The following is a 12,031-nucleotide window of genomic DNA, read 5'->3' as shown; positions in this document are numbered from 1 at the left end:
ACCCCTCTAATGTAGACAATGTCAGTAAAAGCTCTCTGCTGCACAGGTTTAGCTCACCTCACATCCTGTAGAGGTAAGTTGCGCCACTGGAGCCACAGTTCAGCCTGGCCACATGAAGTTTGGAGTTCAATTGTCACTCTCTGGGATTCAGATTTAAATGAACTCAACATCTCAAAGTGAAACTTGGTTCAAGTTGCTGAGTTTCATCTGGTTTCCCAGCCTGTTCCAAAACACCATGAAGCCCAGCCAAAACTTACCCTGGCTTTTTGGGGGTTTGGCTGTACTAACAATCTCGAGCCCAAGCCTTCTCCCCAAACTTGGTGCTTCCGACCTTAGGCCTGTTCAAACCCAGATTACTGTCTATAAAGGTTTCAGAGTGGTAGCCATGTTAGTCTGTATCAGCAAAAACAACGAGGAGTTCTTGTGGCAGCTTAGAGACTAACAAATTTATTTAGACATAAGCTTTCGGGGGCTAAAACCCACTTCATCAGATGCATGGAGTGGAAAATACAGTAGAGAGGTATAAATACATAACATATGAAAAGATGGGAGTTAGTGCTCATGAGCCAATTCAATTAAGGTGGAAGTGAGCTGTTCTCAACAGTTGACAAGAAGAGGTGGAAATCACTTTTGTAGTGCTAATGAGACCAATGTAATCAAGGCAGTTCATTTCCAAAAGTTGACAAAAAGGTATGAGTATCAGCAGGGGGAAATTAGTTTTTGTAGTAATCCATCCACTCCCAGTCTCTATTCAGGCCTAATATGATGGTGTCCAATTTGAAAATTAATTCCAGTTCTGCAGTTTCTCGGAGTCTATTTTTGAAGTTTTTTTTTTTTTTTGGTGAAGAATTGTCACTTAAGTCTAAAAAAGAAAAGGAGTACCCGTGGCACCTTAGAGACTAACAAATTTATTAGAGCATAAGCTTTCATGAGCTACAGCTCACTTCATCGGATGCATTTGGTGGAAAAAGCAGAGGAGAGATTTTTATATATATATATATATATATATATATATATATATATATATATATATATACACATACACACACACAGAGAACATGAAACAATGGGTTTATCATACACACTGTAAGGAGAGTGATCACTTAAGATAAACCATCACCAGCAGCGGGGGGGGGGGGGAGGAGGAAAACCTTTCATGGTGACAAGCAAGGTAGGCTAATTCCAGCAGTTAACAAGAATATCAGAGGAACAGTGGGGGGGGGGGGGATAGCTGGGAGTGCTGGTAACGAAGGGCCTGAGGAGGGAGTCTACATAGCCAGACAATCCTGCTGTCAGGGTGCCAATGCCTGAGATGATGGGGCGTCCAGGATTTCCAGGTTTATGGATCTTGGGTAGCAGATAGAATACCCCAGGTCGGGGCTCCAGGAGTGTGTCTGTGCGGATTTGTTCTTGTGCTTTTTCAGGGAGTTTCTTGAGCAAATGCTGTAGTTTCTTTTGGTAACTCCCAGCTATCTTCGAGACACCACTGACTTCCTGAGGAAACTACAGTCCATTGGTGATCTTCCTAAAAACACCACTATGGATGTAGAAGCCCTCTACACCAACATTCCACACAAAGATGGACTACAAGCCGTCAGGAACAGTATCCCCGATACTGTCACGGCTAACCTGGTGGCTGAACTTTGTGACTTTGTCCTCACCCATAACTATTTCACATTTGGTGACAATGTATACCTTCAAATCAGCGGCACTGCGATGGGTACCCGCATGGCCCCACAGTGTGCCAACATTTTTATGGCTGACTTAGAACAACGCTTCCTCAGCTCTCGTCCCCTAATGCCCCTACTCCACTTGCGCTACATTGATGACATCTTCATCATCTGGACCCATGGAAAAGAAGCTCTTGAGGAATTCCACCATGATTTCAACAATTTCCATCCCACCATCAACCTCAGCCTGGACCAGTCCACACAAGAGATCCACTTCCTGGACACTACGGTGCTAATAAGCGATGGTCACATAAACACCACCCTATATCGGAAACCTACTGACCGCTATCTCCCAAGGTCTTGTGAGAGTGAGGGATCATCCTTCAGGATAGGTTGTAGATCCTTGATGATATGATGGAGAGGTTTTAATTGGGGGCTGTAGGTGACAGCTAGTGGAGTTCTGTTATTTTCCTTGTTGGGCCTGTCCTGTAGTAGGTGACTTCTGGGTACCCTTCTGGCTCTGTCAGTCTGTTTCTTCACTTCAGCAGGTGGGTATTGTAGTTGTCAGAATGCATGATAGAGATCTTGTAGGTGTTTGTCTCTGTCTGAAGGGTTGGAGCAAATGCAGTTGTATCTTAGAGCTTGGCTGTAGACAACAGATCATGCGATGTGGTTTGGATGAAAGCTAGAGGCATGTAGGTAAGTACAGCGGTCAGTAGGTTTTCAGTGTAGGGTGGTGTTTATGTGACCATTGCTTATTTGCACTGTAGTGTCTAGGAAATGGATCTCTTGTGTGGACTGGTCCAAGCTGAGGTTGATGGTAGGGTGGAAATTGTTGAAATCCTCGTGGAATTCCTCAAGGGCCTCCTTCCCATGGGTCCAGGTGATGATGTCATTAATGTAGTGCAAGTAGAGTTGGGGTGTTAGGGAACAAGAGCTAAGGAGAGGGTTGTTGTAAGTCAGCTTTAAAAATGTTGGCATACTGTGGGTACCCATAGCAGTCCCACTGACATGAAGGTATAAATTGTCCCCAAATGTGAAATAGTTGTGGGTGAGGACAAAGTCACAAAGTTCAGCCACCAGGTTTGCCGTGACATTATCAGGGATACTGTTCCTGATGGCTTGTAGTCCATCTTTGTGTGGAATGTTGGTGTAGAGAGCTTCTACATCCATAGTGGCTAGGATGGTCTTTTCTGGAAGATCACCAAAGGATTGTAGTTTCCTCAGGAAGACAGTGGTGTCTCGAAAATAGCTTGGAGTGCTGGTACCGACTATTCTCTCAGATGGAGTTCATGAGTCACCTGCAAGAAAGTCAGTAGGACTCAGACTTTCCTAGGTAGAACAACTGTTAACCAGCTAGGTCCAAAAGTTCTATTACTCCCTCATCAGTATCAAGTCATAGCATTTTTTAATGGTTTCAGTGTGAAACCATAAATCATAGACAATAAGTATACCTTCCAACAAATGTGGGCTGAGTATAGAGATCATAATGAAACCAAGTATATTCACAGGGTTAGATGTCGTCGTCCACTTTTTTGTGAAGCTCTAATCAGACTTCACCAAAAATTAATAAGAATCCAACAAAGACAGGACTGCATTACAACAGAAATGTGAAAGGGCTTTCAAAGTTAAATACTGGGACCCCAGTTTGGGCATATAGTTATTCTGATGCAGGTGGCAACTTAAAACACATCTTGCTGAAATACAAAAGAATAAAATATTCCAGTGCAATAGCCAACTTGTGATTAACAGTCAGGATTGAAGGTTTGGGGGACTATAGTAAATACCTGTTCCTTAAAAAAACAAACACAAAAACTCCAAGAACTAACAACTCCAAATGCATCCCAGTAACAAGAAGATTTAAAAAAAAAATGTCTGGCAAAATAAAAGAAATCAATATAACAGAATAAAAGAATATCTTTCTTAGGATTTTCTAAGAAAAGACTGCAGTGGAAAGTAATCTGGAAAGGAAATGTTAATTACAGTAGACAAAAGGGAGATAAAAAAAACTTTCTTCATAATTAGTCTCCCTTAAAATGGTATCATAAGGAGCGTAAGATGAAAATAATTAAAATGTATCCACACTGGCAGTATGACATTTTAATTGTATAAAAAGTAATATGCTAAAAAGATCAAACATAGTAATTGTATACGTACTGTCAGAAAATTTAAGAGCCAGTGTTATGGTAATAAGAAAAGGAGTACTTGTGGCACCTTAGAGACTAACAAATTTATTTGAGCATAAGCTTTCGTGAGCTACAGCTCACTTCATCGGATGCATTGGAACCAAATGCATCCGATGAAGTGAGCTGTAGCTCAGGAAAGCTTATGCTCAAATAAATTTGTTAGTCTCTAAGGTGCCACAAGTACTCCTTTTCTTTTTGCGAATACAGACTAACGGGTTGCTACTCTGAAACCTGTAAGATGCCACGGGTGGTACTCCTTTTCTTTTTGGTAATAGTTGAGAAATTACATGAGATGTGTTGCTACACTGCCACCTAGTGTTGAGATGGATACTTGACCTTGCCACTTAAAACCTTCCATCTGAGACATCAAACTGCTTTACATATATTTATTAATTTTAGTATCACAACAACTTCCTGAGCTAATATATATTAGTCTTATTTTACTGATGAGGACAGTGAGGCACAGAGGTTACAATACATGCCCCAGGAGACACCGTGGATGAAATCTTGACCGTATTGAAGTCAATGGAAAAACAGGGCCAGGATTTCACCCAGTAAGACTGTCAGACTCAGGCAGGACCTGAACCCACGACTTCTGACTCCCAGTTCTCTGGCAATTAAACAAATAGATTTAACTAATTCCTTATGTTCAAGTTGTATATATTATGTCATGCCATACATTGCTAATGTAGACTGTTTAACATACTGCAATACAAACTGATGTAAGGGATTTTTCACAACTTTTCTTAATTTAATTACAGTCCATTTAAAATGAATAATAAAATTACCAATTAAAATTCTAGAAGCCTTAAAATCCCTAAAAATACTAGATCTCAGTGTTTTGCTAACTTCTGGTTTCAGCTTCAGTCCAAGTCTCCACAACTTGTACCCTTAAAGCAGTCCTGGCTTGAACTTCTTAAAGCACTTGAAAGCCAGAAATTGGATGGACTCTAGAAAAGGCTTTCAAATGGATTAGAGTTTTTTCAGATGTTTGTTTTCAATACAAGAAACTGCTATTTCAAAGGTAGCTTATGTGGCTTTGGTTGAGGTGAAAGACTGTAGCAAATTTTGAAGGGCTTCTGGATCTTAGTAATTTTAGCTCCTGGAGAAAAGGTGTCCACGTTAAGAAGACAAAAACAAAAACAACCCCACAATGATAAATTATACTTGCCCTTATTCAGGAACACATAAGCATGTATTTACATTTAAGTATATACTTAAGTCCAATAGAATTCAATGGGTTTTAAGCATGTGCTTAAAGTTATGCATGCACAAGCACATACTTAATTTCATCCCTACTCAGCAAAGTGCTTAAGTGCCTTCCTGAATTGCAGTCACTAACATTGGCATCTCCACAAAGATTGAACTGGTATGGAAACTAACCTACCTTTTCACCCCTAGGCATTGAAGCACATGGGTAGGAAGATGTATGTGAGCTTGCACTGCTAATTACTGTGTTGTACTTCTTCTTCTTTTCATAGAATCATAGAATATCAGGGTTGGAAGGGACCCCAGAAGGTCATCTAGTCCAACCCCCTGCTCAAAGCAGGACCAAGTCCCAGTTAAATCATCCTAGCCAGGGCTTTGTCAAGCCTGACCTTAAAAACCTCTAAGGAAGGAGATTCTACCACCTCCCTAGGTAACGCATTCCAGTGTTTCACCACCCTCTTAGTGAAAAAGTTTTTCCTAATATCCAATCTAAACCTCCCCCATTGCAACTTGAGGCCATTACTCCTCGTTCTGTCATCTGCTACCATTGAGAACAGTCTAGAGCCATCCTCTTTGAAACCCCCTTTCAGGTAGTTGAAAGCAGCTATCAAATCCCCCCTCATTCTTCTCTTCTGCAGACTAAACAATCCCAGCTCCCTCAGCCTCTCCTCATAAGTCATGTGCTCTAGACCCCTAATCATTTTTGTTGCCCTTTGCTGTACTCTTTCCAATTTATCCACATCCTTCTTGTAGTGTGGGGCCCAAAACTGGACACAGTACTCCAGATGAGGCCTCACCAGTGTCGAATAGAGGGGAACGATCACGTCCCTCGATCTGCTCGCTATGCCCCTACTTATACATCCCAAAATGCCATTGGCCTTCTTGGCAACAAGGGCACACTGCTGACTCATATCCAGCTTCTCGTCCACTGTCACCCCTAGGTCCTTTTCCGCAGAACTGCTGCCGAGCCATTTGGTCCCTAGTCTGTAGCGGTGCATTGGATTCTTCCATCCTAAGTGCAGGACCCTGCACTTATCCTTATTGAACCTCATTAGATTTCTTTTGGCCCAATCCTCCAATTTGTCTAGGTCCTTCTGTATCCTATCCCTCCCCTCCAGCGTATCTACCACTCCTCCCAGTTTAGTATCATCCGCAAATTTGCTGAGAGTGCAATCCACACCATCCTCCAGATCATTTATGAAGATATTGAACAAAACGGGCCCCAGGACCAACCCCTGGGGCACTCCACTTGACACCGGCTGCCAACTAGACATGGAGCCATTGATCACTACCCGTTGAGCCCGACAATCTAGCCAGCTTTCTACCCACCTTATAGTGCATTCATCCGGCCCATACTTCCTTAACTTGCTGACAAGAATGCTGTGGGAGACCGTGTCAAAAGCTTTGCTAAAGTCAAGAAACAATACATCCACTGCTTTCCCTTCATCCACAGAACCAGTAATCTCATCATAAAAGGCGATTAGATTAGTCAGGCATGACCTTCCCTTGGTGAATCCATGCTGACTGTTCCTGATCACTTTCCTCTCCTCTAAGTGCTTCAGGATTGATTCTTTGAGGACCTGCTCCATGATTTTTCCAGGGACTGAGGTGAGGCTGACTGGCCTGTAGTTCCCAGGATCCTCCTTCTTCCCTTTTTTAAAGATGGGCACTACATTAGCCTTTTTCCAGTCATCCGGGACTTCCCCCGTTCGCCACGAGTTTTCAAAGATAATGGCCAAGGGCTCTGCAATCACAGCCGCCAATTCCCTCAGCACTCTCGGATGCAATTCGTCCGGCCCCATGGACTTGTGCACGTCCAGCTTTTCTAAATAGTCCCTAACCACCTCTATCTCTACAGAGGGCTGGCCATCTCTTCCCCATTTTGTGATGCCCAGCACAGCAGTCTGGGAGCTGACCTTGTTAGTGAAAACAGAGGCAAAAAAAAGCATTGAGTACATTAGCTTTTTCCACATCCTCTGTCACTAGCTTGCCTCCCTCATTCAGTAAGGGGCCCACACTTTCCTTGGCTTTCTTCTTGTTGCCAACATACCTGAAGAAACCCTTCTTGTTACTCTTGACATCTCTTGCTAGCTGCAGCTCCAGGTGCGATTTGGCCCTCCTGATATCTTTCCTACATGCCCGAGCAATATTTTTATACTCTTCCCTGGTCATATGTCCAACCTTCCACTTCTTGTAAGCTTCTTTTTTATGTTTAAGATCCGCTAGGATTTCACCATTAAGCCAAGCTGGTCGCCTGCCATATTTACTATTCTTTCGACTCATCGGGATGGTTTGTCCCTGTAACCTCAACAGGGATTCCTTGAAATACAGCCAGCTCTCCTGGACTCCCTTCCCTTTCATGTTAGTCCCCCAGGGGATCCTGGCCATCTGTTCCCTGAGGGAGTCAAAGTCTGCTTTCCTGAAGTCCAGGGTCCGTATCCTGCTGCTTACCTTTCTTCCCTGCGTCAGGATCCTGAACTCAACCAACTCATGGTCACTGCCTCCCAGATTCCCATCCACTTTTGCTTCCCCCACTAATTCTACCCGGTTTGTGAGCAGCAGGTCAAGAAAAGCGCTCCCCCTAGTTGGCTCCCCTAGCACTTGCACCAGGAAATTGTCCCCTACGCTTTCCAAAAACTTCCTGGATTGTCTATGCACCGCTGTATTGCTCTCCCAGCAGATATCAGGAAAATTAAAGTCACCCATGAGAATCAGGGCATGCGATCTAGTAGCTTCCGTGAGTTGCCGGAAGAAAGCCTCATCCACCTCATCCCCCTGGTCCGGTGGTCTATAGCAGACTCCCACCATGACATCACTCTTGTTGCACACACTTCTAAACTTAATCCAGAGACACTCAGGTTTTTCCACAGTTTCGTACCGGAGCTCTGAGCAGTCATACTGCTCCCTTACATACAGTGCTACTCCCCCACCTTTTCTGCCCTGCCTGTCCTTCCTGAACAGTTTATAACCATCCATGACTGTACTCCAGTCATGTGAGTTATCCCACCAAGTCTCTGTTATTCCAATCACGTCATAATTCCTTGACATCACCAGGACCTCCAGTTCTCCCTGCTTGTTTCCAAGGCTTTGTGCATTTGTATATAAGCACTTGAGATAACCTGTTGATCGCCCCTCATTCCCAGTATGAGGCAGGAGCCCTCCCCTCACAGACATTCCTGCCTGTGCTTCCTCCCGGTATCCCGCTTTCCCACTTACCTCAGGGCTTTGGTCTCCTTCCCCCGGTGAACCTAGTTTAAAGCCCTCCTCACTAGGTTAGCCAGCCTGCTGGCAAAGATGTTCTTCCCTCTCTTCGTAAGATGGAGCCCGTCTCTGCCCAGCACTCCTCCTTCATGGAACACCATCCCATGGTCAAAGAATCCAAAGCCTTCTCTCCGACACCACCTGCGTAGCCATTCGTTGACCTCCACGATTCGACGGTCCCTACCCAGGCCTCTTCCTTCCACGGGGAGGATGGACGAGAACACCACTTGCGCCTCCAACTCCTTTATCCTTCTTCCCAGAGCCACGTAGTCCGCAGTGATCCGCTCAAGGTCATTCTTGGCAGTATCATTGGTGCCCACGTGGAGAAGCAGGAAGGGGTAGCGATCCGAGGGCTTGATGAGTCTCGGCAGTCTCTCCGTCACATCACGAATCTTAGCCCCTGGCAAGCAGCAGACTTCTCGGTTTTCCCGGTCAGGGCGGCAGATAGATGACTCAGTCCCCCGGAGGAGAGAGTCCCCGACCACCACCACCCGCCTTCTCCTCTTGGGAGTGGTGGTCGTGGAACCCCCAACCTCAGGACATCGCATCTCATGCCTCCCAACCAGCGGGGTCTCCTTCTGCTTTCTCCCCCCAGACCTATCATCTGGTCCACTCTCCGCATTGGTACCTGTGGAGAGAACATGAAAGCGGTTAGTTACCTGTGTCTGTGTTACTGGAACCCGGACATTCCGCTTACCTCTTCTGGAGCCAAGCTTCTTCACTGGCCTCTTGGCTCCTCTGTGCAACCTGCTCTATATCTTTAGAGCTTTGTGCCCCTAGAAGGCTATCCTGAGTTTGGTCCAGAAAATCCTCAGTCTCTCGTATACAACGCAGGGTCGTTACCTGTTGCTCCAGACCTTCAATCTTCTCTTCCAATATGGAGACCAGCTTGCACTTTGTACAGACAAAGTCGCTTCTGTCCTGTGGAAGAAAGACAAACATGGCACATCCAGTGCAGGTCACAACAGCTGAACCCCCCCCTTTCCATATCACCTACCTACTATGAGCTTCCTCAGAGACGTTGGCAAGATGTAAGCCTCACTGGGCTCACTCCAGGCGAACTCCCAGGCAAACTCCTGCTGTGAGCTGCTCTGCTGTCCCCGCTGCTCCGCTGCCGCTCAGCTGGTTCGCGAGGCTCTGGCTATTTTTAAACAGCCAGGCTTCCCTGACGCAAACACACAGACACCCTAATGCCCGCCCCCTGCAGGCTAGCAGCCAATCAGACACTCACTCAGGCTCTCTCCCTGCCCTCCCAGCAAACACACGCTCGGATACTTCCTCAGCAAGCAAACACACACACTCGGATACTTACCAGTCCCAGGCAAACTCCTGCTGTGAGCTGCTCTGCTGTCCCCGCTGCTCCGCTGGTTCGCTGCCGCTCAGCTGGTTCGCGAGGCTCTGGCTATTTTTAAGAGACTTTAGTTTACAAGACTGCCAGAGACCAGGACTGCTCCTTTCATAGCACTAGAAACCTGACCCTGCAGAGCACAGTACAAGAAGTGGAGGGTGCTCAGCACCTTACAAAATTATGGTAAATTTAGGGCCCAATCTTGCTATATCTTAGGCTTTTAAAGGCTTTCATTGCTCTTATAAATTCATTTTCAAATTACAACTCTAATATAGAAGGGGAAAAGCTAAAATATTTTTTTTTTCTTCTCCTTGGCATACTACTTCAAAATGCCAATGTCACTAACAAATTCCACTGTGATTGTTGCCATATAAATCACACTGGTTGGGCATTGTAAACCTGCCCACTTTATTTTACCTTGATAGTAATTTAGTCTTTTTCTTTATAATCTATTATGTAATTCTGTTAAATAATAAAAACTTCTGTCAGGATACTTTACCACTGCATTGATTTTTTTCTCTGAAGTCTCAGATGTAAAATTTCCAGAAATTTTGCAGGCATGGGGAAAAGCCCAATTTCCCCCCCCCCCCCAAAAACCCCCCAGAAATTTTGGGGAAAGTTTGGGGGTAAATTGAAAACTTGACACTAAACTTTATTTCATTCATTAAGAATGAGAAATGTATTATGCCCATTAAAAAGTACTGCTAGGTATATTTATGAAATAAGTATAAATTCTTTGTTTGAATAATGACGAATATACCAAGTGTCAGATGGAGCTGCATGCTAAGGTACTTAAGAATATATATATTTTTTTGCCTGTTGACATATCTCTAAAAAGAAAAATACTTTTAATTTTCAACATTTTAATGATCAGTATTGTTGAACTGTAAACAAAAAGGAAATTTATATCTGTAGAAATAGTATGTAAAGATCTGATAATGCAGATACAGAAGAAAGTAGTAATGTTTCTAGAGTAAAAGGTTGGAAAATGAACATCCCTATACATATTCTTTAACACAGAACAACATTATGCAACATCAGTAAATTTGGGTATATATTAGGGCTGTTGATCGCAGTTAACTCACATGATCAACTCAAATTAATTGATTAAAAAAATGAATTGCAATTAATTGCAGTTTTATTCACACTGTTAAACAATAGAATACCAATTGAAATTTATTAAATATTTTGGATGTTTTTCTGCATTTTCATATATATTATATTCTGTGTTGTAACTGAAATCAAAGTGTATGGGTTTTATTATAAATATATGCATTGTAAAAACGATAAACAAAAGAAACAGTATTTTTCAATTCACCTCATAAGTACTGTAGTGCAATCTTTGTCATGAAAGTGCAACTTACAAATGTAGAATTTTTTTTGTTGCATAACTGCACTCAAAAACAAAACAATGTAAAACTTCAGAGCCTACAAGTCCACTCAGTCCTACTTCTTGTTCAGCCAATTGCTAAGACAAACAAGTTTGTTTACATTTACAGTTGATAATGCTGCCCTCTTCTTGTTTACAATGTCACCAGAAAGTGAGACAGGCATTTGCATTGCACTTTTGTGCATTGCAAGGTATTTATGTGCCAGATATGCTAAATGTTTATGTGCCCCTTCATGCTTCAGCCACCATTCCAGAGGACATGCTTCCATGCTGATGATGCTTGTTTTTAAAAAAAAAAAAAAAAAAAAAAAAAAGCGTAAATTAAATTTGTGACTGAACTCTTTTTTACCCGCATTCTGCCATATACTTCATGTTATAGCAGTCTCGGATGATGACCTAGCATATGTGGTTCATTTTTAGAACATTTTTCACTGCAGATTTGACAAAACGCAAAGAAGGTACCAATGTGAGATTTCTAAAGATAGGTACAGCACTCAACCCAAGGTTTAAGAATCTGAAGTGCCCTTCAAATCTGAGGGGTACAGGGTGTGGAGCCTGCTTTCAAAAGTCTTAAAAGAGCAACAACTCCGAATCAGAAACTACAGAACCCAAACCACCAAAAAAGAAAATCAACCTTATGCTTATGGCATCTGACTCAGATAATGAAAATGAACGTGTCGGTGCGCACTGCTTTGGATTGTTATTGAGCAGAACCCGTCATCAGCATGGACGCATGTCCCCTGGAATCGTGGTTGAAGCATGAAGGAACATATGAATCTTTAGCACATCTGGCACGTAAATATCTTGCGACACTGGCTATAACAGTGCTGTGAGAAAGCCTGTTCTCGCTTTCAGGTGACATTGTAATCAAGAAGCATTATCTCCTGTAAATGTAGACAAACTTGTTTGTCTGAGCTATTGGCTGAACAAGAAGTTCGACTGAGTGGACTTGCAGCCTCTAAAAATT

This window comes from Dermochelys coriacea, chromosome 3 (assembly GCF_009764565.3).
Source record: "Dermochelys coriacea isolate rDerCor1 chromosome 3, rDerCor1.pri.v4, whole genome shotgun sequence".
NCBI classification, from domain to species: domain Eukaryota; kingdom Metazoa; phylum Chordata; order Testudines; family Dermochelyidae; genus Dermochelys; species Dermochelys coriacea.
Note: the sequence above shows the minus strand (reverse complement) of the source record.